We start from the raw sequence: 9751 nt of genomic DNA, 5'->3' as shown, positions 1-9751 counted from the left end.
AAGGAAGGTAAGAAGGAAGGAAGGAAGGAAGGAAGGAAGGAAGGAAGGAAGGAAGGAAGGAAGGAAAAAAAGAAAGAAAAGCCATGGTCAGCTATATTCCCAATATATACTGCATGAAACTGTCATCTCAATTTTCAGGGAGCCTTTTCCCAAACCATCTAAAACATTTAACTTTCAAACTCCATGAAGGTTTATTAAATAATCTGAAAAGTATCTCAACACTCTTATTCACAAAGGTTCATGAGCAAAGTATAAAAAGGAAAAGCAGTCTGGGCCAGGGGTCAGGGGGACCTAAGTTCTGTTGCCAAATGAATTATATTCAATGTTTAAACATACACTGAACATTCAACTACTATGTGCAAAGCATTGGGAAGAAGGAATAAACAAAATATGTGTCCTACACTGTTTTGTTTTTTGTCTTGGAATTGACACAGTTACTGTTCCAAGACAGAGGAGTGGTAATAGTTAGGCAATTGGGGTTAAGTGACTTGCTCAAGGTCACAGAGCTAGGAAGTGTCTGAACCCAGAAACTCTGTCTCCAGGCTAGACCCTCTAACCACTAATCCATCTAGATCAGTGATTCCCAAAGTGGGCAACACCACCCCCTGGTGGGTGCTGTAGTGATCCAGAGGGAGGTGATGGCATTTATCTTTCCTATTAATTGCTATTAACATTTTAAAAAATTAATTTCCAGGGGGCTAAGTAATATTTTTTTGGGAAAGGGGGCAGTAGGCCAACAAATTTTGGGAACCACTAATTTAGATGCTTCATCCCTACTCTTTCAAGAAGCTTATAATATGATTACATTGATGAACCATGGAAAATAATACAAATAACCACGGTACAAAAGAGAACTTAATATGATGAATATGAACACTGTGTTACAAGCCCCAAGAAAGAAAATTCCCCAAGTAAGACTGAGGGAAGATTTTATGGAGATGACATTTGAGTTCAGTCTAGACACTGCTATTCTGTGACCTTGGAGAAGTCACAAACCCTTATATCTCAGATTTCTTATCTATAGAACAAGGGAAATGGACAAGATTATTTCTAAATTCCCTTCCAATTCTACGGTTGTTTTGTGTATGTGTGGGTGTTGTTGTTGTTGTTGTTGTTGCTGTTTTCTAAACCCTTACCTTCCATCTTAAAATCAATCCTACATATTGGTTCTAAGGCAGAAGAGTGGTAAGGGCTAGGCAATGAGGGTTAAATGACTTGCCCAGGGTCACATAGCTAGGAGGTGTCTGAGGCAAAATTTGAACCCAGGACCTCCCATCTCTAGGCCTGGCTCTCAATCCACTAAGCCACCTAGCTGCTATCCAGCTCTATGGTTTTATAGCTACTCTACTTAAATACAGAATGTTCCAAGACAAAAGTGTTGGTATCCTGTTGATGGCAATAGCAATAGCTAAATAACTGCCAATTCTTGTTTATTCTACTGTATTGATATCTCTCAAATTCTTCTCCTTCTTTCTACTCTCAGCCACTACCCTTATTCAGATCCTCCTCACTTCTCACCTGGTCTCCTAACAGGTCTTTCTGCTTCTAGTCTCTTCCTTTTCTAATTCATCCTACGCATAGCTGACACAATCATTTCCCTTAAAGTACAGATCTGTCCATGTCATTTCCCTGCTCAAAAATTGTTAAGGAGGTCCCTACTAACCTTTTTCTTTTAAACCTTTACCTTCTATCTTATATATGTATTTTTCACATATCGTCCTATACAATTTATCACTGTAACCTCTAGGTATACTTCTTCTAGCTACCCTGATGATAATAACAATTTTTAAGAGTTAACCAATATCATCTTTTTACATAGGCATACAAATCATTTGAACTTATTAGATACCTTAATTTTTTTGTCTCCCTCTCTTAATTACCTTTTGGTGGTTCTCTTGAGTTCTGTATTTGGGTATCAAAATTTCTGGTTAAGTCTGGCCTTTTCTTCAGGAATGCTTGGAAATCTATTTCATTAAATGACTATACTTTCCCATGCAAGAATATAGTCAATTTTTCTGGGTTGTAGAACCAGCTTTCCTTTCAAAAAAGTCCTTTGCTTTCAAGAATATTATATTCCATGCCTTCCAGGCCTTCAGAGTGGATGCAGTCAGGTCCTGTGTAATCCTGACTGTGGCTCCATGATATCTGAATTATTTCTTTTTAGCAGCTTGTAATATCTTTTCCTTGGTCTGGAAGTTTTTGAACTTGGCTATAATATTCCTGGGTTATCAGTTGGGGATTTAATGCAGGAGGTGATCTGTAGATTCTTTCGATCTCTACTTTACCCTCTTATTGAACAATATCAGGGCAGTTTTCTTAGATAATTTCTGTAGAATGATGTCCAGGCTTTTTCTTTGGTCATGATTTTCAAATAGTCCAATAATTCTTAAATTGTCTCTCCTGGATCTATTTTCTAGGTCTGTTGTTTTATCAATGGTGTTTCATATTTTCATCAAATTTTTCATTCTTTTGATTTTGTTTTTATAGATTCTTGCTGCCTTGTAAAGTCATTCTCTTATAATTGTTTGATTCTAATTTTTAAAGACTAGATTTCATCCCTGACTTTTTGATCCTCCTTTTCCTTTTGATCTGTTTTTCTTTATAGGTCATTATTTTTATCTTTTACTTTCTTTGACTTGTTTTTGAGCTGATCAATTCTGGCTTTTAAGAAACTATTTTCTTGTTTTAGTTCTCATGTACCTCTGTTGCCAAATGACCTGTTTTGTTTTTTAAATTCTTTTCCCAATTTTCTTCAACCTCTCTTAATTGTTTTTTAAATTGTGTTTTGAGTTCCTCCAGAGTCTGAGTCCAATTAGCTGGAGTTCCTAAGTTTTTGTTTGGTGTTCCTTGGTCCTCCTCTGTTCCATTTGTTCTTTATTCATTACCTGAAGAGAAGCTGTCAATTGTAATTTCTTTTTACTTTTTCTGTTGTTTACCCATATTTTTTTCCTTCTTTCCCCCTCCTTATTGGCTGTATCCTTGCTCCTCTGTTTACTTGCTGGATCTGTGAGTTTGGGCTTTTCTGCCCTGAAAGGGCTTCTTCTCAGTTGATTAAGTGGATTAGGCTGATGGAGCTGACCAGATGGATTAATGTGCCCTGAGACCAGATCTTCCCTAGCTGCCAGCAGAGACTAAAGGTGAAAGTGAAGGTGTGGAGGCTAAAGGTAGTTATCCTCAGTTGTCTTCTCTGCTCCTTTCTGCCACCCCCTAGTCAGAGCCCTGAGCTTCCCATGGTGGTCCCGAGGTATTCTGTTGTGGTTGCAGTCTTCTCCATGGGATCCAAGTCAGCCAAATTCCTACCAAGGGTCTCAGCACAGTGGGTAGGGGAAGGATGTTGGATCTTTCCCTCATACCCAAGAATTCAATTTTATCTGTGTATCTTTCAGGTTGGATCAAGCAGGAGAGATCCATGGCTCTATCCTGCTGCCAAGCCTGGTTCTCTGGCCGTTCTGTACCCTTGTTCCTCTGCCAACTCCATGAGACTAAGCCCCTCTGCCCTTTGGAGGCTTCTTCTCTGTATTATTGATAAACTGGATTAAGCCACTTTAGCTGATCTACAAAGCTGAATGTGCCTTGAGGTCAAAATTTCCAGAGGCAGAAGTCCAAGATGGAGGTGTGATGGCTGAAGGCTGTAACCAGCCTGACCTCTTCTCTGTTTCTCTCCTCCAGCTGCCTCCTTTCCAGCTGTAGTCAGAACCCTGAGTTCACATAGTTGTGGTAGCAAGGCACTCCATCCCAGGTGGAGCCCTCACCCTGAGATCCCACAGACCACCTGAGTCTCAGCACAGTAGGTGGGGGAGGGGCCCTGGGACCTTCCTTCTTTCTTTGCCTTAAACCTGAGAATTTATTTTTTACTCTTTATTTAATTAGTTAATTTTGGCCATTTTTCCATGGTTATAGGAGTCGTGTTTTATCCTTCCCCTCCTCCCATCCCCACCCATAGCCAACACACAATTCCACTGGGTTTTACATGAATCACTGATCAAGACCTATTTCCATATTATTGATATTTGTGCTAGGGTACTCATTTTGAGTCAATATCCCTAATTATATCCCCATCCTTTCAAGTGATCAGGCAGTTGTTTTTCTTCTGTGTTTCTACTCCCACAATTCTTCCTCTGAATGTGGATAGTGTTCTTTCTCACAGGTCCCTCATAGTTGTCCTGGATCATTGCATTGTTGCTAGTAAAGAAGTCCATTACGTTTGAATTTACCACAGTGTAACCATCTCTGTGTACAATGTTCTCCTGGTTCTTCTCCTTTCACTTTGCATCAATTCCTGGAGGTCATTCCAGTTCACATGGAATTCCTCCAGTTCATTATTCCTTTGAGCACAATAGTACTCCATCACCAAGAGATAACACAATTTGTTCAGCCATTCCCCCATTGAAGGACATACCCTCATTTTCCTGCTTAAACCTAAGAATTCAACCTTCTCTGCATACCTGTGTGGGGTAAGGGGGGACATTGCACATGGTCTCTTGGGAGGGAGGGGCCAGCACTCGGGGGGGGGGGCGGTCCTGGCACTCTATCTCTAAAAGATTTGCCAACACTGGGCTAGGCAAATGGGGTTAAATGACTTATCCAAGGACACATTGCTTGAAAGTCTCTAAAGTCAATTTGAACCCAAGCCTGGTGCTCTATCTACTGTGCCACCTAGCTGCCCCTTATTTACATAACTTTTTACATGTTGTATCCTCCAGTAGAATGTAAGTATTTTAAGGGAAGGGATTGTTTGTCCCTTTTTTATCTTTGTATTCCTTATGCTTGGCACATAGGGAATGGACTTGTGATTTCATTGGTACAAAGAACACTCAGCTATAGAAACTTCCTCTACCAATGTAGGCAGACATCTCTGAAATTTTAACCTCTAGCCCAAGATTACAAAATCAGTATACATCAGGGGAAGGACTTGAACCCAGGTCTTCCTGGTCCCAAGGTTGTCTCTCTATTCACTACACAATGCTGCCTCTTAGGAGGTGCATAAAAAATGCTTTAGATTGAAGTTATTATCACTTTATTACCAGGACTATTGCAGTGGCTTTCTTTTCTTTTTTAAGCCCTTACTTTCTTAGTAATAACCATAAGACGGAAGAGCAAGAACTAGGCAATTGGGATTAAGTGACTTTTTCAGGGTAACACAGCTAAGTGTCTTATGTCAATCTGAACCCAAGTCTTCCTGACTTCAGGCCTGGCAGTCTTTCTACTGTGTCACCTAGCTGCCCTTGCTATATACAGCTTTCAAACATGTCTTTCCTCCTCCATTTTCTCTCCCTCCAGGTCATCTTTCACATTACTTCTATTTTAATCTTTTTTTTTTTAATTTTAAACCCTTATCTTCTGTGTATTGACTTATAGGTGGAAGATTGGCAAGGGTAGGCAATGGGGGTCAAGTGACTTGCCCAGGGTCACACAGCTGGGAAGTGTCTGAGGCCGGATTTGAACCTAGGACCTCCTGTCTCTAGGCCTGGCTCTCAATCCACTGAGCTACCCTGCTGCCCCCTATTTTAATCTTTTACAGTAGATCTGACCACCCATCTGCTCAACAATATTTTTATTAGATCTCTATTGTCCACCAATTTAAATCAATATTTTAGCAAGGAAAGTTTAAACTCCTTAGCCTGGCATTAAAAACCTTCACCTTTTGGTATCTCTACTTAGCCAAACTAAAGGCCTTGTCATCTCCATTTTTTGTCTTTTTGTCTCTATGCCTTTTCTCCTCTTTGCCTGAAATGTCTACTGTCCTTAAATTTCTATTGGATCTTTAAAGAAAAAGTTCAAAATATATCTCCTAGGAGTTAGAACTGGAAGGGTCCTGTCTAAGTCCCTGATTTTCAAGTTACAGAAACTGATGTTCAGAGTGGAAGAGTTGCAAGAGTCCCAGGTGCAGAGCAAGAATTCCAACCCTGGTTTCATGATACACTATCCATTTATTAAGTGAAAACTATGTAGGAGGCACTGTGCGTGGAGATTGCATGGTAAATCTTTAAGCGCCATCTACATATGTGAGTTATTACCCTTGTTATCTAAAGCTGACCTTGCTAAACCAAACAAAATTGTTGGCAAATTCACTAAAACTTCAATTTTTAAAAGCAGGAATTAAGTACTATGGTTTATAGAAACGCATACATATCTACTAACATTTTATGAAGATTCTTCCCAGAAGTTGCTATCTGAAGTCCAGGTTCTCACCACCTCACTCAGAACCACCTCATACCTATCAGATTGGCCAATATGACAGTAAAGGAAAATAATAAATGTTAAATTGGGACACTAATGCAGTGCTGGTGGAGTTGTGAATTAATCCAGCCATTCTGGAAGACAATTTGGAATTATACGCAAAGGACTTTAAAAGAATGCATGCCCTTTGATCCAGCAATACCATTGCTGAGTTTGTACCCCAAAGAGATAATAAGGAAAAATACTTGTACAAAAATATTCATAGCTGTGTTCTTTGTGGTGGCAAAAAATTGGAAAATGAGGTGTCTATTGATTGGGGAATGGCTGAACAAATTGTGGTATCTGGTGGTGATGGAATACTATTGTGCTGTAAGGATTGATGATCTGGAGGCTTTCCATATGAACTGGGAGAACCTCAATGAACTGATGCAAAGTGAAACAAGCAGAACCAGAAGAACATTGTGCACAGAAAGTAAAACATTGTGGAAAAATCCAATGTAATAGACTTTGCTACTAGTAGCAATGCAACAAACCAGGACACTCCTGAAGGACTTATGAAAAAGAATGCTATCCACATTGAAAGAAAGAACTATGGGAGTAGAAATGCAAAAGCAAAACATATGACATCACTTATCACATGTTTATATGGGTATGTGATATGGGGACTTGGCTTTAAAAAAATCCCTCTATAGCAAAAATGAATAATAATATCAAATGACAACATTTGTACAACCCAGTGGAATTGCTTAAAGGCTTTGGGAGCAGGGAGGGAAAGAAAATGAATCATATAAACATGGGAAAAGATTCTAAATGAATAAATGAAAATTTTTAAAAAAGAATATTACACCAGAACTGGGGGGAGGGGAGAGTGTTTTATAAACAAGATAACTATCAACATGGTAAAACATTAAGTGGTTAGCCTTAGATAAGGGCAGGATTTCCCCACCCCACTCCCTCTCACAGGCCTCCCCTTTACCAATCCAAGTCAATTTCTAGAAATTGCAACTATAAAAACTACCCAAACTCCACCTCCAACCATTGCCTGAAGGGCCTCCTCCACAGCCAGGACATGGCTTATTTCCCAGGTTTACTTTCTGTTTCAGACACTGCTCAACCACTTATGGCTGTCCCTAAAGAACTAAGAAACAAAAATAGCTTCTCCTTTAGCACAGTGCCCAGCACACAGTGGGCAATTTATAAATGTTTGTTCCTTTATCCCTTTTTCTCCTTTACTTTTTTTACTCAAAGATATTGTATTTTCCCAATTACATGTAATATCAAATTTTAACTTAAGTTTTCCAAAGTTATAATATACAAATTGTCTCCCTCCACCACTCTTGGAGATGGTAAGCAATTTGATCTGGGTTATACATGTTTTATCATGCAAAACATATTTCCATATTATACATTTTTGTAAGTGAATAATCTTATAAAACCAAAACTCCAAAATAAAACTGTAAATAACCTGATGTAAAAGATAGTATGCTTTGATCTGCATTCTAACTCCAACAGTTCTTTCTCTGAAGGTGGACAACGTTCTTTGTCATGAGTCCTTCAGAATTGCCCTGGATCATTGTATTGCTGAGAGTAGCTCAGTCTCTCACAGTTGATCGACATAAAGTAACAGCAATACTGTACCGTGATCAACTGTGAAAGACTTAGCTATTCTTTCTTCTTTTCTAGTGATATAATGGATAGGGTTCTATATTTGCTGTCAGGAGACTTAGGTTCAAATTTGAATGGCAATGGCTGTGACCATGGGCAAGTTACTTAACTGCTCTGAGCCTCAGTTTCCTCTTCTGTAAAATGGGGGCAATATTACCTATGGTAACCACCTTACAAGTTTGTGAGGCTGAAATATGGGCACATTTATAAATTTGCAGCTTTGCGAGTGCTATATACATGCCAATTATCACCACCGTTATTATATTTATTATTTAAAACTGCAGAGCTATAGTGAGAGAAACCATTTTAAATTCTTCTTAACCATAAAGTCAGGATAAAGGTTATCCAGCAAATAAAGCCAATGGGGGGCAGTCTATAAGTAACATTTGCCACAAAACAATAGGGACAAGGGAAATTCAGCTAGACTTAGCCCATAGCTGTGAAGTAACTGTGGCTTCAGTAGAACAGGAAAAGGCAAATTGGGACACTTAACAGAACTCATGACAAATTCTCTGCACCTGAAGTATCCTCTTCTCCAGTGTCAATGTTCCTTCTCTTCACCAGCATAGGTTGTCACTCCTTTCTGCTTTTATCTTGGCTCAGAACTCATTTCCTCCAGTAAGTTTTCTGAGATTCATCCCATAGTGCTCTGATCATAGCATCGTAGAGGCAAAAGGAGCCTCAGAAGCCATTTAGTCCAATTCATACCTGAAGATGTCCTTCTACAACATACTCAAGATTCATTTATACACCTCAGATCAAATGCCATAAGATATAACTTTGCCTAGAGATGGGAGGTCCTAGGTTCAAATCTGGCCTCAGATATTTCCTAGCTATATGACCTTGGGCAAGTAACTTAACCTCCACTGCCTAGCTCTTACCACTCTTCTGCCTTGGAACCAATATACAGTATTGATTCTAAAATGGAAGGTAAGGGTTTTAAAAAAAAAGATATCACTCCAACGGAAAAGATACTTAAATTGTTTCATTTTATCAAATGTTACTTAAAATAAATGGGCTATATAATATGGAAGCAAAATGGAGTGGTAGAAAAAGGATTGGACCTGAGTTCAAATCCCTCTGTACTTAACTGTCAAGTAATTCAATCCAACAATTTATTAAGTACCTAGTATATGCCAGGCACTGAGCTAGGAAAAAGTTAAACAGTTTTTGCCTTGGAGTAGCTTACAATCTAATCAGGGCTGAAGAACATGTACAAGTATAAGTATATACAAAATAGGAGGGGAAAGGCCCTAGCAGTTAGGGGGATTAAGAAAGACTTCATGTATAAAGTGGTCCTTCAGCTGAGTCCTGAAATAAACAAGGGATGGGAAGGATTGACGGAGAAGAGGGAGCACACTCCAGGCACGGGTCCAGGAGAGAGTGAGCTGGGTATAGTAACAGTAAGGAGGTCAATTTGACTGGCCTGGCATGTGCTTGAATGGGAAGGCCAGAAAAGTAAGAGAAGGCTGGATTGTAAAGGGCTTTAAATGCCAAGCAGAAAGTTTATATTTGAGCGACTGGAGTTTAGTGAATAGGGTAGTGAAAGGGTCAGAGTTAGAACTTTAAGGGAGATTGTGATAGGGAGAGAGAAGAAACCAAAATGAAAACTGATGCTGCAAGAGCCTGGACAAGGGGTAGTGAGGAGCTGGATTAGAGGGATGGATGTGTGAACAGAGAGGAGGACAAAGCAGAGAAATGTTGTGGAGGAAGGAATGACAGTATTTGGTAACTGAGTGCATATGTGAGGTGAACAGAAGTAAATAAGTCCAGGATAAACACCAAATTTGTGAGCCTAGGAGGCTGTCTCTCCTTCTCCCACCCCACCAATCTAAAACTCTTACTGTCAGTTTCAGGATCCATACTAAGTATTGGTTCCAAGGCAGAAGAGTGGTAAGGGCTAGGC

The sequence above is a fragment of the Gracilinanus agilis genome, chromosome 4 (genome assembly GCF_016433145.1).
Source record: "Gracilinanus agilis isolate LMUSP501 chromosome 4, AgileGrace, whole genome shotgun sequence".
NCBI classification, from domain to species: Eukaryota; Metazoa; Chordata; class Mammalia; order Didelphimorphia; family Didelphidae; genus Gracilinanus; species Gracilinanus agilis.
The sequence above is the reverse complement of the archived record's forward strand: the minus strand, read 5'-3'. Positions refer to the sequence as shown.